Source organism: Bubalus kerabau, chromosome 11 (assembly GCF_029407905.1).
Source record: "Bubalus kerabau isolate K-KA32 ecotype Philippines breed swamp buffalo chromosome 11, PCC_UOA_SB_1v2, whole genome shotgun sequence".
NCBI classification, from domain to species: domain Eukaryota; kingdom Metazoa; phylum Chordata; class Mammalia; order Artiodactyla; family Bovidae; genus Bubalus; species Bubalus kerabau.
This window is the reverse complement of record NC_073634.1, coordinates 90006351-90030031: the sequence shown is the minus strand read 5'-3', so window position 1 is coordinate 90030031 and position 23681 is coordinate 90006351. Positions and strand designations below refer to the sequence as shown.

General features: G+C 50.5%; 1 protein-coding gene across 11 annotated transcripts in view; it reads left to right on the top strand.

Moving 5' to 3' along the window:
* HPCAL1 (hippocalcin like 1) overlaps positions 1 to 23681 on the top strand; it is a 119012-nt gene that overhangs the window by 64160 nt on the left and 31171 nt on the right. The window contains exon 3 of one of the 11 annotated variants that reach the window (XM_055540943.1): positions 19952 to 20083. The exons of the other annotated variants lie outside the window; for them this stretch is intronic. The gene's annotated coding sequence lies outside the window, so the exon portion shown is untranslated. The remainder of the gene's footprint in view (positions 1 to 19951; positions 20084 to 23681) is intronic. 11 annotated transcript variants of the gene reach the window in all.

Sequence of the window (23681 nt, the reverse complement as noted above, 5' to 3'; positions counted from 1 at the left end):
CCCCGCTCCCCTGACTGGCTGTCCCCAAGCTCAGGGTGACCTAGCTGGGTTCACTACCCGCCCCCCACCATGTCCCTATAGTCCTGTGCCTCCCCTTCCTTCCTTCTGGGTGTCCTAGATCTTCCCCTGAGCCGCTGGGCCACGACCTCCGGGTCACTGGGGCAGAACGCCAGCGCCCGGGGACAGGACCACATAACACACTTATTTTAATTAGAAGAGTTATGTAACAACCTAAGTTGGCAGAATACAGGGCAGAAAAAAAAGTCACTGATGGTGGCCTCCCTGCACGGGCCTCTCTCCTCTGTGTTCCCTTCTCCCCTTGTTTGTTTTCATTTCAGGGTCAACGCCTGCCTTCCAGAGTTGCCTGTTGCCCTTCACTTGGCAGTTCTTGTAAAGTGGTCTTGGCAGTGGTCTTGTAAAGACCACTGGTGGTCTTTACAGAGTGCCCTGGGGGGCTGTTTCTCTACACTGTTTATGGTGCACAGGATGCAGAGATGGGGCCCTGTCCTGCCCTCTAGGGGCTGACCCTCCAGATGGGAGGCCTGGTTTGGAGCCAGCCAGTACCCTGTGCCTGCCTGGCCAGAGCTGGGTGCAGGCAAGGCCTGGATCCCAGGGTCGTGCAGGCAGACAGACACAGGTACATCGAGTTTAAAGATAAACACGTGACAAGGTTCCAAGTGAGGCAGGAGGGAGTCTGGAGAAGAGCTCTTGGATACAAAGGGAGAGAGTGCTTTTGACTGTAGGTTCTACAGTGGCCTCTTGGAAGGGCCTGGGAGCTAAGGTGGGACAGAGAGGAGGCGGACAGAACCCCACCCCCCCCCCACCCCCGTCTCCATGTCACCAGCAGCAGCGTTGAGATGGTGTCCTAACCCTGCCGTCCTCCCTGGTGAGGACCAGTCTGCAATCACCTCATCTGTTTGCCTGTGATTGGTCAATGGTCTGTCTCTTCTGCTCTGGGGAGGATGCCCAAGGGATGGGACTTCATTGGCCTCCTGGCCACACGGAAGAGATGCCTTGAAGTACTGCCTGGACGGATGGGATGGGGAGAGGTGGTAGGCTGACGTCTGTGTAACGGAAGAATCCAGAAGGGTGGTCTTTGCAGGGGGACCTGAACCCAGAGCAGGTCTGGGGGTCTCTTCCCTAGTCAGCTGTCTTTTGAGAAGAAAAATGAGACAATTGTACAAAAACAAGGCAGTGTGGGGAGGGGAGAGAATTCCTACCTATACTCCCAGTGCAGAGGCAACACTTTGGTGTACATGCTACCCTGGGATGCCCTGGACAGATCCAAAATGCTATAGACATGATTTCATATGTGGGATAATTCCTCAACTACTGTTAGAAAACCTGTGTGTGTGTGTGTGTTTCATTAGCGATGTTTTGTTCTCTATACAGTTCACCTAGCAGCACTGTATTGACAAGGAACCTGTCCTTCCTGGACACCCTGCTACTCATCCTGGGGCTGGGGTGGTGGTGGGAGTGGGCTGGGGGCTTTTCTCAGGCCCCGAGCCGTGTGTAACAGCAGTCTGGGTGAAGCACAGTGGCAGAAAAATGGACATGGCCCCCACCCCTATTTCATATCACTTAAGAGACTCAAGACAAAGCGGTCAGACAGCCACAGAGGAAGAACACAAATCACAACTACATCATCATCACTGCTGGTACTTACGTTAACTGTATCATTATTTGTTGGGATGAATGTGAATTCTGAAGTCGGAACTGACATGGATTCAAGCCCCTGATCGTCCTCTTTGCAGCCAGGTGACCTTGGATGAGTTAGCTGCCCCGTGTACGGCAGGGACAGTCCCTCCCTCTGAGAATTGGAGGAGAAAGTGAAACCCAAAAAAGTGTCTACAACAAGCCCTTGTGCACACGGTGCGCTAAGCACATGCTGCTGCCTTTCTGCCCTTCTTTTGTGTTTGGTAAAATACAAGGAAATCAATTGAAAAACTATCAATTAGTGAAATAATCAGGAGAGTTGTTGGAAAGCTGATACGTATTCATATTAGCCATGACCACTTATTAACATATAATTTTGAAAGATCCCATTCTTGTGCTGAAAGTGTTATGTCAGTGGTTACACAACCATATACCTTTGTCAAAACCCATTGAAACATATACTTAAAATGAGTGAATTTTATAGTATGTGAATTATACCTTAAAGAGATTGACTTAAAAAAAAAAAAGACCCCATTTTTAATGCCAACAAAGCATATGAAAATAGCCAGGTCTAGCAGCAGCAGATGAAGACAAAAATGACATTTGAATATTCCAGTTTTGTTTCCTTGCTACAAGAGTTATACACATTAGTTCATCATTCAACAGGCATTTATTGAGTGCCTGCTTTGTGCTGGGCATTGTTCTAGGCTCTGAGGACCCACCTGAAAAGTAAAATGACAAACCTCTCGTCTCAGGCGGTGCACGTTTCTTGGGGGGACCTAAAATAAATGTGATGAGTGAATAAACTGTACCACCTGTCAGGTGCTAGGTGCCCCAGGAAGGCTTTGAGCAGGGTGGTGGGGAAAGGAAGCAAGTTGCTGGGAGGTCTTATAATTTTAGGCAAGTCGGTGATGGCAGACCTCATTAAGAAGGTGATATGTGTTCTGTAAAGCAATTATCCTTCGATTTAAAACTAAATTAATTTAAAAAAACCCAAGAAGGTGATATGTGAGCAAAGTGTGGGGACCGCTGTCCAGGAGGGTGGTTCAGGCCCAGCCAGTACCAGACCCCCGGGGGAGTGGAGCTGCCAGGCATGGCGGACAGGGAGCAATTTGGGGCAGCCTTGGAAATCTGAGCGAGTGAGGACATAAACCCTTGTCATCGAGCAGGGCAGCCCCCAGATCGCACTGAGAGTTCTACTTTCATGACTGCCGCACAGTGCTTATTTCATGAAAGTTTACCATAATGAGGCTATATCTTTTATATACTGTGTTGTAAAGCAGCATAATAGTTTATTGAAAAATGTGAGTCTATTTATTAAAATCATCCTTTGTGGCCTGACTTTGCAGGCTTTGTTACTGTTTCATTCCTCTGGGAGCCCAACCGTTTGTTAAACCAATGCCCTGCTGTTCCATGCTTGCTTCTTCTAGAAGGTGACACCAAGCGGTGCGGGGGAAGCCGGACAGCGGGGGTGACGTCCGCCCTAAACGGCCGAATGGGACGGGGCTGGGCTGAACCACGACTGAAGGCCGGTGCCGCGTGTGTCCAGACGTGCTGGACCCTCTGGGTTTATTCTGCTTCTCCATCGCTTTAGATGCCACACTGCTGCTGGTGTGAAGTTTGCGTCCCAGTCTGTGGACTCTAGTAAAGTGGCCTTGCCCACTGCAGCTACCTGGCTGGCACCCGAGTGCCCGGCCACACAGGACCCCTCCCACCTGGGCATGGCTCCCTCCACTCCTCCTGGTCGGTCTCCAAGCCCCAACCCTCTGTAGGCCCTCCCTTCTGGAAGCTTCCCTTCCTCTCTGCCCACATCATCCCTCCCTCCTGCATGTTGAGGGTCTCCCTAGCAGACAAGCAGCTCCCAGGGAAGTGCCCAGGGCCAAGGTTATTCACCAAAGCTCATGACCCAGACCTGCCTGCCTCTCTCCCCTCTTCCACTCCACCCAGGTGCTGGGTTTGGTGCCAAGACACAAAAGTGGTTCTTAGGAAGTTCTGTTCTGAAGAACTGTTAGCCCAGGGTGGAAAGTAAACACATGAACGCACAGGAACATTGAGAGTCATTTCTGGGAGCACAAGCGGCCGAGGGGGCGTGGAAGGCACCAAGGGAGAGGGCATTGGAGTGGGTGCAGAGGAGGGTGAGCTGCCCGAGCAGAAGGTGTGGGGCTGGGTTGGCCTCTTCCCTTTGGACTGAAGGCCTTCATTGAGCAAGGTGGTCATTTCCAGGCCTGTGCCCTCCTGTGGGCCGGGTTTTTGGGGGACAGGATGACGCTGGCCCTGTGGAGTAACTGGTTTGGATTTGGGCCAAAGCAGCATCTTGAGGCTGCGTTCAGCTGTCTGGATTCGCTGGCATATTCCAGCGCCGGGACTCAGCAGCTGCAGAATGGAGGAAGGGATATTCTCAGTGTTTGGAAGTTTGGGAAAGGGCTACCTCAAAGGGGAGCGTGGGGCTCATTTGCGTGAGGAGTTAACACTTCCAAGACCCGAGGGGACCACAGAGATGTGGTTGCAGCTGTCAGTTTTACATCTTGTCTGCACCCCCCTCCCCACAAAGAAGGTGCCTGCCGTGTGGTCCAGGACGCGGGCCCTGGGGGAGCCTGCTGTCCTCTGGGTATCTGTTGTGGAGAAGCGTGTCCTTCAAAGTGTCTTTGCTCTGATTACACATGTGAAAGACTCATCGTGAAAAGGGCGAAAAATGAACAAAAGCAGAAAGCAACGCAGGCCTACGGTTCAGAGATCATCACAGCTAACACTTGGGGCTGTGTCTTCTGGTCAGTATTTATTTACAGAGAGGTGAAGAGACGTTGCGGTATGTAGTCATTGATGTCATGTAATGTCCATGTCAAGTCCCTCCTTTTCCATTTAGTATCATTTCAGCCCATTTATCTATGTCATTAAAAAGTGCCTGTAAACTTTTAATGCAAAATCACAGGGTTTTGAACTTGGCAATGGTTCTTCCCAGCCTTCTCGTTCCATGGAAGGAGGCCCTTGGTCCCTGATCTCTCCTGGGGACATCAGAGCAGGGTGGGTGTTGGGACTGGATGTGACCCTGTGAGCTGCCCCCCAGCCCCCAACCCCAGCTTCCTGGGTCTCTCTGCTTTCATCCGCCAGATGTACATTCGTGTCTCCGGTGCACAGGCCTGCAATTGTCCACCTGAGCAAATGATTCCAGAGATGGGTCTTGACGTCACTACCGCCTTCCTGGAACCCTGCCTCCCTCTTTCTGTTTGTAAAATGTCCTTCACTGTGTTTCTCAGAAAAATTGTGCAGATGATAGAGGTGTTACTTGTGGTAGTTAATTTTTTTTAAAGATTTGATATTATTCTTATTTATGTTTATTTTTTGGCTGTGCGGCGTGTGGGATCTTAGTTCCCCAACCAAGGATTGAACCCGTGTCCCCTGTATTAGAAGCATGGAGTCTTAACCTCTGGGCCGCCAGGGAAGTCTGGGAGTTAATTTGAGGGGGGAGGTGTTGATGGTGCTGGGAGACAGGTATGAGGGTGGCCGTACATGAGGGCACACACCCCGGCTTTTTGATGGGCTAGGCTCTCGGAGGACAGCTGTGGGCCCAGCCGTTCAAGCCGGGCACAGCTGGGCCTCTGGGGACAGGAGCAGAATATTGGTGGTTAGATGGCCTCACCGTCAGTCAGATGACCTACCCCCAGAGGCCTTGAGTGACGGGATGGTGCTTGCCGACCGAGTCTGCCCACCGCTTTACATGATGTAGTATGCATATCAGATTGGCCGAGGGTACAAAACTGGAGCGCTGTCAAATTCCAGAAGCTCTGGTAGGTTGAAAGGAGGAGGGGAATGTAAGATGAATTTAACAGGGTAAAAGGTAAGCTTTGCAATTCGGTTGAGCACAGATTCATTCATTCATGAATGTTCAGGTTTGAGGAAAAAAATGGAAAGATGTGGGAGGCTTCTGTGCACACGCAATCCTGGCTCCTCCTGGTCGGTCCCCTCAGGCAGCGCAGCAGCCCCCGAGCTGGCATCCGCAGCAGGCCTGGCTGGGGGTCTTCTGGGCAGAGCTCCCCAGGGACCAGGGGGCCCTCTTGTAAGGGCAGGTGGCTCCCTGCACCGGGACCACCTGCAGGTCCAGACAGGAATTGTCATTGCTGCACAAATGCCTCATCCCTGAAGAGGTGTCGGCCGAGCCAGCTGTGCACCTGTGGGTTGCATTGTCTTTTAACCACAGTAAATTGACAATTTTCAGAAGTCCATCTCTCAGACAGCAAGTGCATGAGGCTGGAGTGGTCTGGGGACACAAGGCTTCTGTGCCCTGGGGATGGCGAGGGGGTGGTGGGCAGGCTGCCAGAGGTTGGCCAGACTTCTCAGGGGGCCAGAGAGTTTGCAGCGGTGCTGCTGTGGGCCGGGCGGGCATGGGTGTGTGTTTGCTGTTTGTGTCTTTAAGACGACTGGCTTTCTCCCCCCGGGCCAGCCCTGCTGGACACAAGCCTGTGGGCCCCCGGCAAAGGCCTCCCTGCCATGCTCCTCTTAGGCTGCCTTTCACTTGGGAGCTGCAGGTGCTGACCTCAGCTGCCTACTGACCTGTGATGTCAGTTGCTCCTGCCTGGGTGAGGGAGTGTCTTAGAAGTCCTTGGAAAAGCTGCTCCCTAGTCCCCATCCCCCTGCATTTCCTCTGTCCCTGGCTGGCTCTTATTCATCCTTCAGTCTCCATTTAGATGTCACCTCCTCCAAGAAGCCTTCCTGGATCTTTAGATAGGACTGAAAGTCTCATCACGGTCCCCTCGAATCCTGCACTCACTATCCTCCTGGCACGTGTCACTTGCCTCATAATCTGATGCACCTGAGTGAACTCCTTGAAAGCAAGAATCATACATGTTCCCTGTTGCATCGTGACACCTGGGACAGTGCCTGGCACATAGCAGGTGTTTGGTTAAATGTGTTTTGAATGAATGAAAGGATGCACAGATGAGACTTCCATTTCATCTCCGAGACCACCCTTTCCCACGGGAAGGGTCAGGTGTGGGAACCACTGGTGTTTTGGTTGGCCTGGGTCACCGGGACAGAGGCAGCCCTCATGGGGCTTCCTGAATCCTTGCCCACTGCCCCCGAGTGGGGTGAATGTAAAGCGTGGATGTGGTCTCCACGGCAGGCCAGCGGCAGAGATTGCCCATCCGCCTAGTCCACCCTGCCCACAGCAGGCCTGGGACCCAAGTGCTTCTTGTAGCCCCTCCAGGTCTCAGAGGAGCCTGGGGAGGGGGGCTTCCTTATGTGAGACCCTACAACAGTGGGGGCTTCCCTGGTGGCTCGGACGGTAAAGCATCTGTTTGCCATGCAGGAGACCTGAGTTCGATCCCTGGGTTGGGAAGATCCCCTGGAGAAGAAAATGGCAGCCCGCTCCAGTATTCTTGCTTAGAAAATCCTATGGACGGAGGAGCCTGGTGGGCTACAGTCCATGGGGTCGCAAAGAGTCACACACGACTGAGTGACTTCACTTTCTTTCATAGCAGTGGGGGCAGGGTGGCTCTGTGCCCTGCAGGACCTTCCACCTGGCATTTGGGGGTGAGAGCGTGGTTCCATGAGCTCTGCACTCTTCTGGTCCCTAGGTGCTGAAACCAGTGGAGAAATGGACCCCAGTGACAAGCCGCAGGGGACTGCGTTTACATCAGGGTCTTGTCCTGGTGGACAGCTTGGACTGCATGACTGCTTGTTGTGGGGTGACCTGTGCTGTGGGGTGTTTAGGAGCATCCTTGCCTTTACCTCTCAGGTGCCAGTAGATGACCCCCCCTCGACCCCCAGTTATAATGACCAGGAATGTCTCCAGACACAAACACATACACACACACTCACACACCATTTTTCCTGGTAGTTCTGGCTTTGCAAGCTTACTCTACGGCCAGAATTAGTGTCCTGCTGCTTGAAAAGTGAAAGTGAAAGGCGTTCCATTGTGTCCAGCTCTTTGCGACCCCATGGACTATACAGTCCATGGAATTCTTGGCCTCACTCTTTTTTTTTCTAATATAAATTTATTTATTTAAATTGGAGGCTAATTACTTTATAATATTGTATTGGTTTTGCAGTTGTAGGCAGATGGCTAAGCCACTGCTGACCTCTGCCGTTGGGGCAGAGTGTGAGGAAGGACTAGGTTAGAATGTCATTTCTCCAGCCCGGTCAGATAAGCCCTATCTCCCCCGCAAGGAGAGAGGTGAGCAGTGTCATTTTTTTTAAAGATATGTATTTATTTGACTGCACCGGGTCTTCGGCGTGCGGGACCCAGTTCCCTGACCAGGACTCGAACCCAGGCCCCCTGCTTTGGGAGTGTGGCATCTTAATCACCAGACCACCAGGGAAGGCCCAGAGGCATCATTCTTGCAGAAGACCCCGGGTGTAAGGACAGGGACAGAGGGACAGACCCGACCGGCTCACATCACATGGGACCAGTCTACAAGAGGCAGCTTTCAGCTGGCCTAGTGACGGGGGCCTCAGTGGCCCCTCTCACGCGGTCACTGCTTCACCCCCACACTTCTGTGGGACCCCGTCCCCTCCCCAGCCCCTGCCCCGTGCTAAGACACCAAGCAGCAGTCCCAACAGAGTGTGTTTAGACTGAGCCAGGGGTAGTGGGAAGCTTCCCTGAGGAAGGGACCGTGGGGACCGAGGAAATAGCGGTTCCGGGTCCGGCCTTGGCAGTCAGAATCCTCAGACTTCTCAGCTGTGAACTGAGCCAAGGCTGGGATGAAAGCTACAAACACGGGGACGAGAGGCGGGCAGAGCCCCAGCTGCGAGTGGCCTCCGCCCAGCACCCGTGCGTGACAGTCGCTCTGCAAATGTTCTTTCTTATCGTCCTTCCGGGAGCCCCCCACCTTGAGCACTTGGGGCCCCCAGAGGCCACGGACCTGACCCCGGCTGCTCGGGTCTTTGAGGCCTCCGAGCTGCTGTGGTCGATCAGAGGGGGGCACTCAGGGACTCCAGCACTTCCTCAGCTCCAAGGTGTCAGAAATGCAGTGCCCTGGGCTGAACCCCAGAGGGTGTCTGGGGGCAGGGCCTAGGCATCTGCATTTGAGTGAGTGGCCCAGCTCCAGGCTTGTGTCCTGATGGGTGGGAGGTGGGCCCTGGAGGGGAGGTCTTGGGAGACTGTAGGTGGGAGGCATCTCTTTGCCACCGAGTCCTCTGGTGTGGATGCTCTGCCAGGAGCCCCGGGCCTCCCGGGCCGGGCCGGCGGGGCTGTGATCTCCCCATGAGACACTGGGCTGGTTTCAGTCATGGACGCAGAACGGAGAGCTGTGTGGGCAGCTCCCAGCAAGAGCTGTCTACACCGGGGTGGTGGCGGGACTCTGCGTCGCCTGGCTGAGCCGTGTCGCTAATAGGATTCGCAGAGCCTTTCGGCTGCCGCAGCAACCCAGAAGCTGCTCGTTTGTGGAGGAATGAATAATTTATTTGTGTTTTCAGATGACTTATCCCTTCATCACGCATACGGCGGCTCAGCTGCGCGCGCTCTGTTGGCTGCAGAATAAGAAGCTTCGCGGGAGGACTTGCCTTAATCCTCCATGGCACCCATTTGCAGGCTGCTTTGCAGGCTGCGTTTCAGGGACGCCCAGATCTTCTCTGGTGCTTTCCTTTCTTTGTGGGGAAGTTATACTTTTCCTCCTGGCCACCTGCTTCAGGAAGCACAGCCTGGGTACCAGCTGGCCTGGTGGTGGTTTCAGGGTGGACCGGCAACTAAGGTGTTAATACCAACGATGCAGTCAAGTTCTGTCTGGGGGAGGGGGTGGTTTCCAGTTTCTGTGTGTGACCAGCTGAAAGCTACACACGATTGCAATCACCCTTAAAAATCCCCGATTTTCTCGCGTGCCAGTACCCATGTTACCCCTCCCCACTGCCTCATTGACCTTCCTGACTCCAGCTTCAGTTCTGCTACTCTTTCTGCCCAGGCTGCCACAACCATCTTCCTCCTAGTCCCTTGCCCAAGAGCCCTCTGCGGCTCCCTATTGCCACAAGCCACCTGGCCCCAGCGTTCAAGGTCCTCCGTGGTCTGGCTGTGTCATTCGCTGTAGCCTCATCTAGAATCTCCGCTCCCTCTGAGCCGCCTGCTTGCTGATTCACTCATTAGACACTGACTGAGAGTCGGCGTGCCTCCAGGCCCCGTGCATGGGAGACGTGGGAGCAGAATGCGGCCCTCCCAGAGCTCAGTCTAGAAGGGCCAGGAGCCCCAGCAGGCGGCTTCCAGGCAGCCTCATGGGCCCCCAGGGGCCCCAGGAAGGAGGAGAGGCCACATGGGAAAGTCTCTGAATTTTTCCATGTCCTCAGCCTGCCGCACTTGGTGGGATTGAGGCTCCAAGGGCACCTGGACGGGGGCCTGATTACCCGGATCCTCAAATGGAAAGTGCTGGGGCCTTGGGACCACCAGGGCTTCAGAGAGGTGAGGGGTGAGTATCTGGAGCCTAGCCTGAGGAGACTGCTCTGCGGGGAGCCTGGCCGGGAGCCCCTCAGCCCACCCTTCCTGCCTCTACAAAGACCCCACCCCAGGGCCCACCCTCTGCCCTGCTTTGCACGTCTTGCTTAATTACACTTAAATAATTAGTGCCACTCTCCTTGCTCCTTTATTGCTCCCGGAGGGCAGGGTTTAGTCTCTGGCAGGTCCTGTGGCCTGCAGGGCTGGTCGGCTCCGCTGGCATAGCACTCACTGTCTGGCTGTGTGACCTTGGGAAAGTGGCTTAACCTCTCTGAGCCTGTCTGTTGGTGGCCGATGATCCTGAGATGGGGGCAGAGCGTGAGTGTACCCAGTGACCCTGAGGTGGAGCCTTAAACGCTAGGAGTTTAAGGAGCTTCCGTGTGAATTTGTTACCTCCTGTGGTTCCTGCAGCCCCCCTCGGAATTCACGGGATGGGAGCAGCCCCGAAGGATGGGCCGCTTGCCCAGGGCCACATGGTGACATGTCAGAGTCCAAATCCGACACTCTTGGGACCATTTCCATGAGAAGAGGGTGCCTGGTCTCCAGCCTCCACTTCGGGTGCTCTAGTACCTGCTGTCCAGGGGTGGCAGGTGCCGTAAGGGCTCCCCCACCACCCCTCCCCCCGCCCCGGCTAAGACTGACCACGACGGTGGGCCTGTCTGTGGGCAGAACGTGCCCCACATAGAAATGGCTGCACAGGCTTTGGATTCCTCCCCGCTCCCCGCCTCCCTGGACCAGCCGGTGTTTCCCCCATGGCCACCTCATTGTTCTCTGTTGGCAAAGCTTTGCTTTCTCTTCCTCCCTCCGGAACAGGAGGCGCCTCAGACGCCGCCGGGAAGAACTCCAGGCAGAGATTTTATGGCCCCTGGTCCCTTTGGCATCAGGAGCTGGTCGGGGGGAGTGGATCCGTGGCCTGAGCTCCAGAGGTTCCAAGAATTCATTAGTGGGCAATGAGCCATTTTATTTTTGTTCCTGCCCACGGAGAATCAGGAGTGAACAAGCTTGGATTTTATGTCGGAAGGAAAAGCATTGCCTTCAGAAGTGACCTGCCACCTCTACCCCCGCCCCTACCACTGGGGAGGACCCAAGGAGGTCCCCCCTTTTTGCTGCCTTCAGTTCCAGGGACTCTTACCATCCTTTCCCCAGTACCCAGTATTTTTGTAGCACTCTCTGGTTGTCAGAGTTCTACAACAATTGTGCTTAAAATAAAAAAGTAAACTCCTTGCCCTGTCCTCTGAGCCCCTGCTCCCCCCACCTCCCCGCTGCTCCCCACTTCTGCCTGTTGGCCATGCTTTGGCCACACTCACTTTCTTGCTGCCCCTTGACGATGCCAAGCATGCTCTGCCCCAGGGCCTTTGCATTTGCTGCCCCTTCTGCCGAGAGCCCTCATCATAGGCTATCCCTTCCTCTTCACATGTGTCCCTGACTCTGAGCATCCAAGCAAGAGTTACTGCCCCGACCCCAACCCACCGCGGCGTGCTCAGTTGCTCAGTCATGTCCAACTGTTTGTGACCCCATGAACTGTAGCTTGTCAGGCTCCTTTGTCCATGGGATTTCCCAGGTAGCAATACTGGAGTGGGTTGCCATTTCCTTCTCCAGGAGATCTTCCACATCCCGGGATTGAACCTGCGTCTCCTGCACTGGCTGGCGGATTCCTGACCATTGAGCTGCCCGGCAGTCTTCATCGGATCACTTCGTTTTATTCTTTTCCTAGCAGTTGGTGATCTGCTTACTTTCTCGTTGCTGTCTTGTTACTTGAAAGGAAACTTTTTGGAGCTTCATCTGTGTTGTGTGTCATGGAGGTTTTTTCCGATTGTTCTGCGTACCAGCACACTACAGGTTGTCATCCATCGATGGCAGGTGGACATGAGGACAGTTTTCTCTAGGGGCAAGCTGGATTCTTAGCCCCTGACCAGCAGGGAAATCCCTCTAACTCAGTTATTGAATTGAGCAGTGGAGGAAAATGCCTTTGTGTTGTGCCAATTGTCTGTGTGAAAGTATTCGGTGAGCTACCGCCCCAATTACCTGGGGACCATGGTGGAATTAGTCATCCTAAAACCACAGTCACCTCAGAAATAGTCATAATCCAAAACCCATTCGTCTCTGACTCCAGACCCATTGTATTTTTCTCCCTCAGGGACTTTGCTTCCTAATTAAGTTGGATTTCAGGATATATTAAAATAATTTGTCATCTCTTGAGCACACATTCGCCCCTGCTGCAAGCGGGCAGATCAGAGTCAGCCCAGGAGGCCTGGGTCTGGGCGAGAGGAGGTGTTGAGCCCTGGCAGGAGGAACTGCCTTTCAAGGACTGGCCAGCAAGGATGCTGGGCACTGAGCCCTCCGGGCCTGGGCCCTAGAGGAGGAACTAGCCCCAGAAATGGCCCTAGAACCCTGGTTTGTTAGCTGGTGGTTCACAGTCAGTGCCCTGGGGTGGCGGATAGGGCGGTTTCAGGGATTGAACTCCTTCAGCCCGGACCCAGCGTGTATCCAGAGGGACTTCCCCTCCCCAGCCGCCCACCCAGTGCACCAGATCACCTCCTGGAACGCAAGTGATCCCTGGAGCTTGGTTTGACTGCCCATCCCCGACATCCAGCACATGACATCTGAGGGTACCCGGCTGGGCTGTGGGTTCCTCGAAAGTCAGGCCGGTGTCCCCTGCACCTAATGCACTCTGCAGGCACTCAGCAAGTGTGGGGGGTGCAAGTTGGGGGCAGGGTGGGGAGCGAGGCTTCAAGGCAGTTTTGCAGCTCAGCTGAGACCTGAGGCTGCCAGTTTTCACGGTCGGCCACGGTGACGAGCTCTGAGAGCTGTGACCTCCGGCTGCAGAGCTGGGAGGCCCTGTGCTTTGCCCCCCTGTTCCTGTGAACCTGCTCTTTGCCCTTCTGTCTTCTGGGGTAGAGAAGTACAAGAACGCTGGCCTAGACTCCGGTTTGTTTGTTTTTTAATAACTTTATTAAGATACAATCCATGTACCGCACAATTCAGCCATATAAACTATACAAGGCAATGGCTTTTAGTACATCACCAGGTACATATGCAACTGCCACTGCACTCAATTTCACAATGCTCCATCACCCCAAAAGAATGCTCCATCACCCCCAAAAGAATGCTCCATCATCCCAAAAGGAGACCCCATACTCTTTATTTTTGTTGATTTAATTCATTCATATTTTTCTTTTAGCAAACATCAGATAATATGAACAAAGTTATATTGCTCACTATAATTAAATTCTTTTTTTGCTTTATATAAGTTATACACATACTAAAGTAGGTAAAATTCACTAAAGTAAATCAGAAATATTCCAGAACTTTGACCTGTACTTCTCTACGTTAGGACAAAAGAAAGCTTGTCAAGTTTCCCTGGGATCAGTGTCATGCAGCAAACTGAATGACTATATGCTGCTTTTAAGTTAACATTTCCCATTTTTTAAGGACTACTTTTAGGTTACAGTTAAAATAATTTTTATCTCAAGTTTTGTGAAAGAACAGAAGCTGGCCATACAAATCCTGTTCATAACATTATGGGCCATTTAAAAAATAAGAAGTATTAAAAATAAAACTATACGTATAATCAAGAAAATTCTACTCATCCTGCTAAGAAAAAACAGCTACCAATAACTTATTTTAGAATATTTTAAATACAGATGGAATTTATAATAACTAGATTTCATTGTATCTTGTTTTATTGATTCATGTGAACTGTGAACTTCCTGATGTTCAAGCTGGTTTTAGAAAAGGCAGAGGAACCAGAGATCAAATTTCCAACATCCGCTGGATCATGGAAAAAGCAAGAGAGTTCCAGAAAAACATTTCTGCTTTATTGACTATGCCAAAGCCTTTGACTGTGTGGATCACAATAAACTATGGAAAATTCTGAAAGAGATGGGAATACCAGACCACCTGATCTTCCTCTTGAGAACTTTGTATGCAGGTCAGGAAGCAACAGTTAGAAGTGGACATGGAACAACAGACTGGTTCCAAATAGGCAAAGGAATTCGTCAAGGCTGTATATTGTCACCCTGTTTATTTAACTTATATGCAGAGTACATCATGAGAAACGCTGGACTGGAAGAAACACAAACTGGAATCAAGATTGCCGGGAGAAATATCAATAACCTCAGATATGCAGATGACACCACCCTTATGGCAGAAAGTGAAGAGGAACTCAAAAGCCTCTTGATGAAAGTGAAAGTGGAGAGTGAAAAAGTTGGCTTAAAGCTCAACATTCAGAAAACTAAGATCATGGCATCCGGTCCCATCACTTCATGGGAAATAGATGGGCAAACAGTGGAAACAGTGTCAGACTTTATTTTTCTGGGCTCCAAAATCACTACAGATGGTGACTGCAGCCATGAAATTAAAAGACGCTTACTCCTTGGAAGGAAGGTTATGACCAACCTAGATAGCATATTCAAAAGCAGAGACATTACTTTGCCAACAAAGGTCCGTCTAGTCAAGGCTATGGTTTTTCCTGTGGTCATGTATGGATGTGAGAGTTGGGACTGTGAAGAAGGCTGAGCGCTGAAGAATTGATGCTTTTGAACTGTGGTGTTGGAGAAGACTCTTGAGAGTCCCTTGGACTGCAAGGAGATCCAACCAGTCCATTCTGAAGGAGATCAGCCCTGGGATTTCTTTGGAAGGAATGATGCTAAAGCTGAAACTCCAGTACTTTGGCCACCTCATGCGAAGAGTTGACTCATTGGAAAAGACTCTGATGCTGGGAGGGATTGGGGGCAGGAGGAGAAGGGGACGACAGAAGATGAGATGGCTGGATGGCATCACTGACTCAATGGACGTGAGTCTGGGTGAACTCCGGGAGTGGGTGATGGACAGGGAGGCCTGGCATGCTGTGATTCATGGGGTCGCAAAGAGTCAGACACAACTGAGCGACTGATCTGATTTGATCTGAATGCTTCTCTTTTAATTTTAAAGTAACAGATTACTTCAAAATAAAGCCACACTGCTTAATATTTTATAATTTCATTCTTTTATAAGTTTAAGACTCCCCAAAAAGTCCAGATCCAGGATTACAAAACAAGCAACCTTCAGAATGTATTTTGTTTGGTAGGCGGAATGGTTCTTAATCTTTGGAAGTATAACACCTTCATGCAGTACTTACTTGCTTGAGATGACCACAACAGTTCCCCACACTGTCACCTTCTAAGCTTGAGATGTGATACTGATACCCTGTTTTTAATATTATAAAACACAGTTGTTGTTGTTGTTTAGTTGCTTAGTCATGTCCGCCGACTCTTTGAGACCCCATGGACTGTAGTCCACCAGGCTGCTCTGTCTATGGGATTCTCTAGGCAAAAATACTGGAGTGGGTTGTCATTTCCTCCTCCACCCCAAACCCTTTCAGTTCAGTTCAGTCGCTCAGTCGTGTCCGACTCTCTGCGACTCCATGAACCACAGCACGCCAGGCCTCTCTGTCCATCACCAACTCCTGGAGCTTACCCAAACTCATGTCCATTGAGTTGGTGATGCCATCTAACCATCTCATTCTCCGTTGTCCCCTTCTCCTGCTTTCAATCTTTTCCACCATCAGGGTCTTTTCAAATGAGTCAGCTCTTCGTATCAGGTGGCCAAAATATTGGAGTTTCAGCTTCAACATCAGTCCTTCCAATGAACACCCAGGACTGATCACCTTTAGGATGGACTGGTTGGATCTCCTTACAGTCCAAGGGACTCTCAAGAGTCTTCTCCAACACCACAGTTCAAATGCATCAATTCTTCTGTGCTTAGCTTTCTTTATAGTACAACTCTCACATCCATACATGACTACTGGAAAAGCCATAGCCTTAACTAGACAGACCTTTGTTGACAACGTAATGTCTTTGCTTTTTAATATGCTGTCTAGGTTGGTCATAACTTTCCTTTCAAGGAGTAAGCGTCTTTTAATTTCATGGCTGCAATCACCATCTGCAGTGATTTTGGAATCACCAAAATAAAGTCAGCTACTGTTTCCCCATCTATTTGCCATGAAGTGATGGAACCAGATGCCATGATCTTAGCTTTCTGAATGTGAGCTTTAAGCCAACTTTTTCACTCTCCTCTTTCACTTTCATCAAGACGCTCTTTAGTTCCTCTTCACTTTCTGCCATAAGGGTGGTGTCATCTGCATATCTGAGGTTATTGATATTTCTCCTGGCAATTTTGATTCCAGCTTGTGCTTCCTCCAGTCAACGTTTCTCATGATGTACTCTGCATATAAGTTAAATAAGCAGGGTGACAATATACAGACTTGACGTACTCCTTGGAACCAGTCTGTTGTTCCATGTCCACTTCTAACTGTTGCTTCCTGACCTCCATACAGGTATTTCAAGAGGCAAGTCAGGTGGTCTGGTATTCCCATCTCTTTCAGAATTTTCTGAAGTTTACTATGATCCACACAGTCAAAGGCTTTGGCATAGTCAATAAAGCGGAAATAGATGTTTTTCTGGAACTCTCTTGCTTTTTTGATGATCCAGTGACTGTTGGCAATTTGATCTCTGGTTCCTCTGCCTTTTCTAAAACCAGCTTGAACATCTGATTCAGTTCACGGTTCATGTATTGCTGAAGCCTGGCTTGGAGAATTTTGAGCATTACTTAACTAGCATGAGAGATGAGTGCAGTTGTGCAATAGTTTGAGTATTCTTTGGCATTGCCTTTCTTTGGAATTAGAATGAAAACTGACCTTTTCCAGTCCTGAGACCACTGCTGAGTTTCCAAATTTGCTGGCATATTGAGTGCAGCACTTTCACAGCATCATCTTTCAGGATTTGAAATAGCTCAACTGGAGTTCCATTACCTCCACTAGCTTTGTTCTTAGTGATACATAAGGCCCACTTGACTTCACATTCCAGGATGTCTGGCTGTAGGTGAGTGATCACAGCATTATGATTATCTGGGTCATGAAGATCTTTTTTGTATATATAGGTTAGACACATACTAAAGTGGGTACAATTTTGGCTACTACCTTTAGCTACCACGTCTGATTCTCCTATCCACCTTTCCCCAGCCCTAAGAAATGGTTAATCTACTTTCTGTCTCTATAGATTTCCTATTCTGGGCATTTTCTATAACAGAATCATACAACATTTGTCCTTTTGTGCTGGTTTCACTTAGCATAATGTTTTCAAGGTTCATCCATATTGTAGCACATGTCAGAACTTCTTTTTATAGCTAAATGATATTACACTGTATGAAAATACCACATTTTGTTTATCCATTCATATAGTAATGAACGTTTGGGTTGTTTAATAATGCTGCTATGAACAAGTTTTTTTATGGACGTTTGTTTTCATTTCTCTTGGGTTTCTTCCTCGGAGTGGAGTTTCTGGGTTATATGATAACCGTATGTTCACTCATTTGAGAAACTGCTAGATTGTTTTCCAAAGTGGCTGCACCATTTACATCACCAACAGCAGTGGGATCCAATTTCTCCAAATCCTCACCAACACTTGCATTGATCTGATGTTTTCTTTTCCCAAAATTTTAGTGGGTGTGAAATGATATCTCATTATGCTTTTGATTTGCATTTCTCTAAACACTAACGATGTTGAGCATCTTTTCTTTCATTAGAAAAAAATTTATTTAATTTTGGCTGTGTTGTGTCTTTGTTGCTGCACACGCTTGTCCCTAGTTCCAGCGAGCGGGGGCTCCTCTGGGTGTGGTGCTCAGGCTTCTCGCTGCGGTGGCTTCTCTTGTGAGGTACAGGCTCTAGGGTTTGTGGGCTTCAGTAGATGCAGCTCGTGGGCTCTAGAGCACAGGCTCAGTAGCTGTGAGGTGCAGGCTCTAGGGTTTGTGGGCTTCAGTAGATGCAGCTCCTGGGCTCTAGAGCACAGGCTCAGTGGCTGTGAGGTGTAGGCTCTAGGGTTTGTGGGCTTCAGTAGATGCAGCTCCTGGGCTCTAGAGCACAGGCTCAGAGGCTGTGAGGTGCAGGCTCTAGGGTTTGTGGGCTTCAGTAGATGCAGCTCCTGGGCTCTAGAGCACAGGCTCAGAGGCTGTGAGGTGCAGGCTCTAGGGTTTGTGGGCTTCAGTAGATGCAGCTCCTGGGCTCTAGAGCACAGGCTCAGTGGCTGTGAGGTGCAGGCTCTAGGGTTTGTGGGCTTCAGTAGATGCAGCTCCTGGGCTCTAGAGCACAGGCTCAGTGGCTGTGAGGTGCAGGCTCTAGGGTTTGTGGGCTTCAGTAGATGCAGCTCCTGGGCTCTAGAGCACAGGCTCAGTGGCTGTGAGGTGCAGGCTCTAGGGTTTGTGGGCTTCAGTAGATGCAGCTCCTGGGCTCTAGAGCACAGGCTCAGTGGCTGTGAGGTGCAGGCTCTAGGGTTTGTGGGCTTCAGTAGATGCAGCTCGTGGGCTCTAGAGCGCAGGCTCAGTAGCTGTGAGGTGCAGGCTCTAGGGTTTGTGGGCTTCAGTAGATGCAGCTCTTGGGCTCTAGAGCGCAGGCTCAGTGGCTGTGAGGTGCAGGCTCTAGGGTTTGTGGGCTTCAGTAGATGCAGCTCGTGGGCTCTAGAGCACAGGCTCAGTGGCTGTGAGGTGCAGGCTCTAGGGTTTGTGGGCTTCAGTAGATGCAGCTCCTGGGCTCTAGAGCACAGGCTCAGTGGCTGTGAGGTGCAGGCTCTAGGGTTTGTGGGCTTCAGTAGATGCAGCTCCTGGGCTCTAGAGCACAGGCTCAGTGGCTGTGAGGTGCAGGCTCTAGGGTTTGTGGGCTTCAGTAGATGCAGCTCCTGGGCTCTAGAGCACAGGCTCAGTGGCTGTGAGGTGCAGGCTCTAGGGTTTGTGGGCTTCAGTAGATGCAGCTCCTGGGCTCTAGAGCACAGGCTCAGTAGCTGTGAGGTGCAGGCTCTAGGGTTTGTGGGCTTCAGTAGATGCAGCTCCTGGGCTCTAGAGCGCAGGCTCAGTGGCTGTGAGGTGCAGGCTCTAGGGTTTGTGGGCTTCAGTAGATGCAGCTCCTGGGCTCTAGAGCACAGGCTCAGTGGCTGTGAGGTGCAGGCTCTAGGGTTTGTGGGCTTCAGTAGATGCAGCTCCTGGGCTCTAGAGCACAGGCTCAGTGGCTGTGAGGTGCAGGCTCTAGGGTTTGTGGGCTTCAGTAGATGCAGCTCCTGGGCTCTAGAGCACAGGCTCAGTGGCTGTGAGGTGCAGGCTCTAGGGTTTGTGGGCTTCAGTAGATGCAGCTCCTGGGCTCTAGAGCACAGGCTCAGTGGCTGTGAGGTGCAGGCTCTAGGGTTTGTGGGCTTCAGTAGATGCAGCTCCTGGGCTCTAGAGCACAGGCTCAGTGGCTGTGAGGTGCAGGCTCTAGGGTTTGTGGGCTTCAGTAGATGCGGCTCCTGGGCTCTAGAGCACAGGCTCAGTGGCTGTGAGGTGCAGGCTCTAGGGTTTGTGGGCTTCAGTAGATGCGGCTCCTGGGCTCTAGAGCGCAGGCTCAGTGGCTGTGAGGTGCAGGCTCTAGGGTTTGTGGGCTTCAGTAGATGCGGCTCCTGGGCTCTAGAGCGCAGGCTCAGTGGCTGTGAGGTGCAGGCTCTAGGGTTTGTGGGCTTCAGTAGATGCGGCTCCTGGGCTCTAGAGCGCAGGCTCAGTGGCTGTGAGGTGCAGGCTCTAGGGTTTGTGGGCTTCAGTAGATGCGGCTCCTGGGCTCTAGAGCGCAGGCTCAGTGGCTGTGAGGTGCAGGCTCTAGGGTTTGTGGGCTTCAGTAGATGCAGCTCCTGGGCTCTAGAGCACAGGCTCAGTGGCTGTGAGGTGCAGGCTTTGTTGCACCACAGCATGTGGAGTCTTCCTGGATCAGGAATCGAACTCACGTCTCCTACATTGCAAGGCGGATTCTCAGTCACTGGACCACCAGGGAAGCCCCTGTAGTAAGGTTTTAAATTGAGAGCTGTGAGTTCTACTCTTTTATTTTTCCAGAACTGTTTCAGCTGTTCTGCGTCCTTTGAAGTTCCATATGAATTTTAGAATCAGCCAAATACAAAGCAGTAAGCTGGCATTCTGAAGGGGAACCTGGAGGTTAGTGTGGGGAGTATTGTCATCTTAACAGTGGTAAGTCTTCTGATCTATGAACATGGGATATTTTCCCACTTATTTAGATCTTCTTTAATTTTTTTCAACAATGTTTTGTAGTGTTCAGAATACATTTTGCATTTTTTTGTTAAATTTATTTTATAAATTTTTAAATAATTTTTGATGCTATTGCTTATAGAATTGTTTTCGTAATGAAATGTGTTAATTTCATTTTTGGATTTTTAATTGCCTGTATATAGAAATACACTTAGTTTTTGTATGTTGATCATGTATCCAGCAACCTTGCTTAAATTATGTCATTAGTTCTATTACTTTTTTTTTTAGTGGATTCCTTAGGATTTTCTATATAAAATATTATGTCATCTGCAAATAGACATAGTTTTACTTCTTTTCTAATTCAGATGCCTTGTACTTTTTTCTTGCCTAGTTGCCCTGGTTAGAACCTCTAGTATAATGTTGAATTGAAGTGACAGGAGTGGGCATCCTTGTCTCATTCCTCATCGAAGGGAAAAAGCATCTGGTATTTTTATCATTAAGTGTGATGTTGGCTGTGAGTGTTTCACAAATATCCTCTGTCAGACTGAGGAAGTTTCCTTCTGTTCTTAGTTTGAGTGTTTTTATCATGGAAGGATGTTGGATTCTGTCAAGTGCTTTTTCTGCCTCTGTTGAGATTAGCATGTGATTTTTGCTTTTTATTTTACTGTATGATGTACAACATTAATTGTTTTCAGATGGTAAACTATCCTTGCATTCCTGAGATGAATCCCATTTGCTATGATGTATAATTCTTTTTATTCTTTATGGTACTGGATTGGCTATGCTGGTTTTTTTTTTTTTTTTAAGGTCTTGTTTGTTTTTCTTTTCATCCTTGGCCATTAGGGACATTGGTCTGTAGCTTTCTTCTCTTGTGGAGACTTTGTCTGGTTTTGAGATCAAGGTAGTACTAGCCTCATAGAACCAGTTGGGAAGTGTTCCCGCCTCTTCTGTTTTTTGGAAGAGTTTGTGAAGAATTGTTATTAATTCTTTAAATGTTTATAGAACTCAGCAGTAAGACCATCTGGGCCTGGTGGGGACTTTTCTTCATGAGTAATTTTTTGATTACTAATTCAGTCTCTTGCCTTGTTATAGGTATGTCAGACATACTTCTTCTTGAGTCAGTTTCAGTAGTCTGTGTCTTTCAAGTTGGCTTCGATTCTTACAAGAGTGTTTTCAAGGCTTCTCTGTGCTCTTTTAGTCATTGTTGACATTTATTGCATCTTCCTATGAGCAAGTATTTTGTGTGTGTGTGCATTTGCTCACGGAATCTTTTAAGAGGTTGATGAACTAGGTAGGATTATCATCATCTCCATTTTACATCCTGGAAGACTGAGGCAGAGAGAAGGTAGATAATCGGTCACACAACTAGGAAATAGTAGAGCTAGGATTTGAGCCCAAGCAGCCCAGCTACAGAGCCCTCTCTGCTCTCCCAGGGCCTTGCTCTGTGCTACAAGCTGGGAGTACCAAAATGAGTCAAAGCTGGTCACGGCCTGAGTCACCCCCCACCCAGAGACCCCAGACCTAGGAGAGGGAGGTGCCTTGGGCATAAAGTGAACAAAAGGCTGGGAGATCAGGATGGGCCCCAGAAGAAAGGGACCCAGGTGAAGCGGGCCTTGAAGGAGGGTCCAATGCAGGGGGTGTGTGTGGGTGAGTCAGGGAGTGTGCTCCCTCCCCAGGGCTTTTGTCTTCTACCTCTCCTCTCTCCCAAGTGCTCGGAGAAAGGAAAGGGCATCACAGCCCTTGGATGCTGATGCCCCGCCTGGCAGGAGTTTGGAGCACTAGGCTCCGGCCCAGGAAGTCTGTTTGAATCACCCAAGCATCCACAGTTTGTTCTCCTAGAGAGGAAGTGGCATGACCATTTGTAAGACAATTGAGAGACAGAAATCAGGAGCAACCAGATATAACTCAACATAATTATTTCTGCATAATGACTTCTGCCTCTTGATTCTGTCTCCAGCGATGACTGTCATCTGTATCTGTCACAGGAAAGCTGGTGGCCGGGGAGCCCCTGTGGCTTAGCCGATAGAGCCAGGAGGAAATTTGCAATTTGAGTTAATGGAGTGTTCCCAAGCAGACTGGGAGCCAGAGCCTTCTGGAAGGATGGCTCCTCCTGCTGGGAAACCTGGGATCAGAGCTGGTCCAGCCTCCCCAAGGGATCCGGCCCATCCACCGTGTCACAGCTGGGGACACTGAGGATGGCGGGGGTCATAGGGCCCACCCCAGTCACAGGGCCTCCCAGCGCAGAAGAGCACCTCTGCTGTCCCCACTCCACAGAGCTCTTCCTGGGAGAGCTGGGGCGTGTCTGGTGAGACAGGACAGTGTCCACCTGGACTAGGAATGCCGTCACCGTCCCTGAGCTGATCCTTGAGCTTGATGTTCATGCAGGTCTGTCCCCCAGAGGCTAGAAATGGTGGGGCCTTTGTGCAGATGATCTGCAGCTAAGGGAGGCCCCCCTGTGACATTCATGGTGCAGAGTGGCTGGAGGGCACCCCCCCCCACCACCACCTGCAGGAGGACCACAGGCCCAGGGCACACATGATCCAACACTGGAAAAGCAAAAGCCCCCTAACCTGAGAGGGTGCTTGCCTGTGGCATACCCACGCCTCCTATAAGCTCCTGTAATTGACGAGGGCATCTGGAAAGAGCAGAGGTAGGTTTAGGGGTGTACATTTTGGGCATCCCACTTGGCCACGTGTGACCTTGACACGTGTCCCCAAATCTGTTTGCTCCTCTGTAAACCGGAGAGTTAGAATGGACCCTCCCTGCCAGGGCTGATAGGAGGTCAAGATGATAAAATGACCACCAGACACATTGCTTCTAGCACATTCTGCCGCTGATGCCAACTTACTGGTTTTCACCAGGGTGACCTTGTGGAGGACCCTGGACCATGTCCAGGCTTTAATTTCCCTGAGTGTCCAAGCAAGGCTCCAGAGTCATGAGATGACTTAGCTGAGATCATTGACGTGAACCTCACCTTTAGAAAAATAGGGGACAAGGTGAGCAGAGGGGGATTTTAGGGCAGGGAAGCTGCCTCGTATGATATTAATATTATAACGTCGATGGTGAAGGACAGGGGAGCCTGGCATGCTGCTGTCCACGGCGTCGCAAAGAGTCGGATGCGACTGAGCAACCAAACAACAGGACGTTACATGTTTGTTCAAACCCACAGAACATACGACACCAAGAATGAGCTCCTGTGAGCTCTGGCTTGGGGGCGATGCCGTGTATCCGTCTAGATCCACTAGTTGTAACATAGGTACCCCAGTCTGCAGGGGGAGGACTGTGAACATGAGGAGGGCTGTGTCTGGGGACAAGGGGTAAGTGGGAACACTGTACTTTCTGCTCTGCTTTGCTGCGAATGAAAAAACTGCTCTAAAAAATAAAGTCTAATAAGAGTGTTTGTTACATGTAGGTACATACTGGTGTATATGTGTATACATAAAGTACGTCAGTGACCTCCAGTGAGCATATCTGGTGGGGAGATGCGTGGTGTTTGCACTCCAGGTCTTGAATCCTAGCAGTGAGCGTCAGTGATGTAGTGGGCATATGAAGCCCTGCATTGCTGAAGCAGGGTAGGATT